The sequence below is a fragment of the Pan paniscus genome, chromosome 4, assembly GCF_029289425.2.
Source record: "Pan paniscus chromosome 4, NHGRI_mPanPan1-v2.0_pri, whole genome shotgun sequence".
Classification (NCBI taxonomy): domain Eukaryota; kingdom Metazoa; phylum Chordata; class Mammalia; order Primates; family Hominidae; genus Pan; species Pan paniscus.
Window position 1 is genome coordinate 22,441,711 of NC_073253.2, and position 5,572 is coordinate 22,447,282.

Below are 5,572 nucleotides of genomic sequence, written 5' to 3' on the forward strand. Positions count from 1 at the left end.
GGCTAAATTTTTGCAGAGTTCAGGGGCAATTGTGAAGCTAGGAGTTGTACTCCTGCTTAGTTTTGAAGACTCTAACTTGTCCACTGTGCTCTTGGTTTGAAGCAGCAGCAAATTTTGTTGATATTACTACCTAAGGGTACAAAATTGTGCCCATGAGAAAGTGATCTGCTGTGGAAACCTTACACTATCTGGACTTGAGTGCTATTTCTAACTGGAAGTGCCTTAATCTTTCAAAAATTACAGTAGGCTTTTTCAGCATAGCATCTTAGCTGACTTTTCAATGGAACACTGAATAATTAAATATCAGGTTCTTCCTAAGTAATTGAACAAATCTTATTCATCATGCCTAGCTTATCTTTAGATAAATAGGGATGTATCAGGGTACTTCAATGCTGCTCTTCAACATTTACAGAAGGGAAAGGGATGGGATGGGTCCAGGGATAATATTAACGTATTTAACAATTATAAGCACCAACAATCAGAATGGAAGCCAGTCTTAGAGCAGGAGTTGGAAACCTTTGTCATGCCAGTACTTCCCACCTTGTTTGCTGAATTATTGGGAGGCTGGGGTCTTAGCAGTGGGGAACAGACGGTGCACTTAAGGCCCTTGAGCTAGTGTGGAATTATCTTAATACTTTAATAAGTGGCTACATTTTAGTCTTGGGTGAGAGTGTGCTCATTGTTGATTTATGTTCAGTTCAAATGCAGCAGTCCCTTCCAATTTATACATTGTGTTAGATTGGCCCGCAGACACTATTGGGATGGCATGTGATTTTCTACAGTGGTTCCTAGTGAAATCCTGTGTGCAGGTCAAGTTTAGATTTTTATTAATTGAGCTTCTCAACTCTATGGGAATCAGAGCCTACCACTGTCCATAGAAATAAAATTAAATATATATATATATATATATTTATTTATTTATTTCAAAATGCACTGAACTTGAGGTTGAGTTTTGGCCATACCAGTTATTAACTGCAATTTTGGGCAATTGCTTAATAACTTCATTTTCACCATCCTTTATCAGTAAAAGTGAGGGGATTGGATCAGATGAGTTCTAAGTTCCCTTCAAGATCTAGCATTCTCTAATTCTATTTAAATACCAATAAGAAGACTTCTTTTGCCTGATATTTAATAGATAATTGAATAAAAATCAACTTACATTTCAGGACATGCAGGAAAAGGTACCACATGACAAACTTCTGGGCATATAATCCATTCCTGAGAACTACTTATTCATTTCTTTCCACGGGTTTCCAACAGTGTTTAAAGACTATCTGGATAAACTTTTTTTTATTTGTATACAAAGGCAAATAATAATTATACAAAATAAAATACTTTTTCTCTATATGCTTAGCATCCAATTATTTTCTGAAGCATCACTATAGTCTTTCTGCAATGAAGGTGTAGTTATCCTAAACTCTTCCCTCTGTCTCATATGGAAGACAGAATTTTCAATGTTTATTTCATTTTAAGAATGGGTTGAACTTTTTGAAAGTGCATTGTTAAGATAGCATTTGTCATTTTCAGAACAATGGCAGAATTAGTTGTTTTTCACATTTATCAATTCATCACCATCAAAAAAAAGTCAGAACTTTTTTTTACTTTTTTAAAATTTTATTTTTATCTTAGTCACTAGACTACCAGGAACAGAACTATTAATATGTGGTATAAACCATCCTTACCCAAACTAACTAAATAAACAAACAAACAAGAAAGAGTAATTTCTTCTTAAACCTTAAAAACTGCTCTGAAATTATCTGAATCACACACTAGATTTCTTTTAGCCTTTGGCATTTCCACAGGTCTCTGATGTACAACAGCTAAATTGTTTAGGTCATATGGTTCTACCTTCCTACTGATACCTGTTTTACAAGACAGTAGTGTTAGTGCCTAATCATCACGTTTTGATGATGCCCTTATTCAAAAGATAAATCATGTTCTTTCACACAAAACAAAAAATATTCCCCTTAAGCTGAAAAGACCAGTTTTGCCTTTTCTAGTTAAAGTATTAGTTATCATGATATAGGTCCTCTGTGACAAATATGCCTTCTATGAGGGAAGCAGCTCTAAGACAACGAGTGCCTTGTTTATGGTTGTGGTTCAATATATTTCTATTGACTTTAGGTGTAAGCTTTGTTGGTTTTAATTTAACTGGAGTGTATATGTTTATTAAAGACTGTCCAAACCAAACTGAGAGGGAAAATAGGCTAGAAACTAGAAAGAAGAACTGGGGCTAAAAATGAGAAAGAAGAACCAGGCCAGGAAGAGATTCAGCCTGCTGGTTTGGTTAAAAATGTATTCATTTGTTTTTCCATCTATTTATCCATACAGCATCAAAGAAATATTTATTCAGGGCCTAATATTTCCTAGGAAAACAAATGTTGGTCCCATGAAATTCATCTTTTGAAGATACATGAAAGATATAAATTATTATGTATTATATATAATTTATAAAGATATAAATTATTTAGTCAGATTTGTGAAACTAGAGGAATATAAAGTACAGTGGTGATAATAGTAACAAAGATTTATATAGGTCTTATCTATGCCAGGCAATCTTCTAATCAGTTTACATTTACTCTTTACAATAAGAAGTATGAGGCAAATAATTACAACTGTCATTCCCATTTTACGGGTGGAAAACTGAAGCACAGGAGGGTCCCTGTCCAGTGTCAGTGGATTCTGGGTCCGTTGAGAGAAATCACTTCTCACAGAGTGGAGACTGAGTTATCTCAGAGAAGAGATTTCAGTTACAAAGGATCTTGTGTGTGGCAACCACTGAGCCAAGCAGATCTTTCCAAAATCATGCCCCATGGAAGGGCATTTTTATCCAGAAAGTCCAGAATAGCACTTGTACTCCTGAGGAAGGCTGCCATGGATACTAGTCCTACCATCACATTTCTCTTCCCAGTTATTAGTAGGCCCCAGTTGGTAATTTTTAAAGATTATTTCTTGAAAAGAGCTCAATTACTGACAAATTCCCCCTGTATCCCATCTTGATCAATCCTGATGCATGAAGCATCTGATCAGAGCCCCTTTTATTAGGGACCTAATGAGGGAGAGGCCCAGAGCTGCTAGCAGGCTTCCAGGTATTCGCCTGCCATGCCACAGGCATCTTTGGATGGTTCCCTTTGCTTCCTGTTACAGTTTCTGACTCTGAGGCATTGCTAGAGAAACCTGTCCTGCCAGTCAGTCAAGAAAAAAACATTAAGAAAAATTACCATTCAGGCCAGGCGCAGTGGCTCACGCCTGGAATCCCAGCACTTTGGGAGGCCGAGGTGGTGGATAACGTGAGGTCAGGAGTTTGAGACCAGCCTAGACAACATGGTGAAACACTGTTTCTGCTAAAAATGCATAAAATTAGCTGGGTGTGGTGGTGGATGTCTGTAGTCCCAGCTACTTGGGAGGCTGAGGCAGGAGAATCGCTTGAGCCCAGGAGGTGGAGTTTGCAGCAGTGAGCAAGACTCTGTCTCAAAAAAAAAAAAGACTATCTAGCTTATGTGTGTGAAAGTTTACCTGGTATATATGAAAGCAAGACTTATTTTATGAAGTTTAAATTATTACACAGTCTATTTTTTCACCTAAAATAATTAGAGAGAATGATTATGTCCAATTTTGTTGAGAATGCAGGGAAACAAATTTTCTTATCACAGTTGTAGAGCTGTAAATTGGCACAACAATGGGGACATATTTTGATATGATAAGATATAATAGATGTGTGCAAAGATCAATGAACAGTTGTTAATTATAGATACTTTATTGTAAATAAAAAATTGGGAAAATTTACCTAGTAATAGGGAACTGGCCAGTTAAATTATGTTATCTCCAAACAATGAGATACCATGTAGGCATTGAAATTCACGTTGTGAAAGATTATTGATGGGAAAGAGTTAATTATGCATTTAATATTGAATTAAAAAATTGACTATCAAATAATATATGCAGTATATCATTTTTATAAAGAATGGTAAATATATATATAATGCAAATGCATAGGCATGTAAAATTGTACTGATAGATAAATATGTGTGTATGTGTATAAATAGATTTAGTTTAGAAAATTATTGACTAACACTTTACTACTAATGGAATTATGAGAATTTTTAAAAATCTGCATTTAGCAATTAGAACAAAGTAATTACTATATAAGATTGTTACTAGGTAAAGAGTAAGAAATTCAGATAAAATAAAATGCCTCACTCTCTTCATAACATCACTTATTATTTTTAAATAAACCTGGCCCTTCGCATTCACGTTTGATCTACAATTTGCCCACATCAGTTACCCATCCTTTGGTTGATACCCTTCCCTAAGGTCTTTATTAAGGGATATTATAGGTTTTTTAAATTGACTAGTCTACATTATTGCCATCCTGTTCACCTATGAGAAAACAGCTTAGATCTCACAATTAATGAAGGGTAGTGATTCAGCAATAGTGTTTGTTTTATTTGAATATTATTCTAGATCAGAGGTCATTATGTGGCAGTGCTTAGGCTGAGGCTGGGCCACAGGTGTTGGGATTAGCTCCTGTAGTGTTCTCTAATATTTAAAAAGCATAAGACTATTTCATATAAAAATCCAGATATAAGGATTCTTTTGAAAAACAGATAGGCCTTACAATGCAGAACTTGAATTTCCACCAGACAGTGATTAGCTGGAGACTAGTAGACATTTTCCTTTATAAATGGGCACACATGCTCCAGTTAGCCATGGCTGCAGCCAGCCCTTACTTTACCTTATTTTGGCTGAAATTCCTTGTCTAAGTTTATAGGCATTTTTGTTGCCGTCTCTTTTTTGGATCACCCCTATTTTCATCATATTTAAAGATTAAGATGAAATTAATAAATTGATAAGCTAATTTGATGAGTATTTTCTTTATCATCTTAAGTAACATCATCCAGATGACAATTGGCCCTCTAATTTCAGAGTATGTTTCTATTTTATTTCCTTAAAAATAATAAGAGGGAGAGATACAGAAAGCAGGGGCTAGACAGAGAGAGAACATAGCAAAAGCATTTATCAGAGGAACACATGTAATGTCAAAAAAAACTGGTAATTGAAAGATTTTGGTTGTCTGGTTTACAATTTTCTCAGCCATAAAAAGTTACTTTATTTGTATTTGAACAACTCAATATTCAGTTTGTGTTTTAAAGTAAATTACTGAGCCTTTTTTCCCAATTGCCTCTGAGAATAGGAGAAGGAAATTAATGAACTATTAAAAAGAAACTAGCTTCACAAATTTATAGAAATTAAAAAAAACAGAAAAACAGATTTGCTGGGAATATTACAAGGGTGCAATGATCCCCTGGCCTGTTAGGACATGAGGTATCAACTAATGTGCAATTAAAAAATAAAACCTGTGAGAAGGCAGTGTGGGAGAATAAAAGCCTATTAATGCACTCCTAAGAGTTGAGGTTCTTGCCAGCAGAGCCATCTGTCAAGAGATTACAGAGAAGGAAATTTCTGCAGGAATCTTCCCCTGGGACCAGATAAAGTGCCAAAAAAAGGTGTGTGGCATCAGAAGTGAGGACAAACTCCGAGAGTCCTCTGCAGTGCTTATCGCAGACAGAGA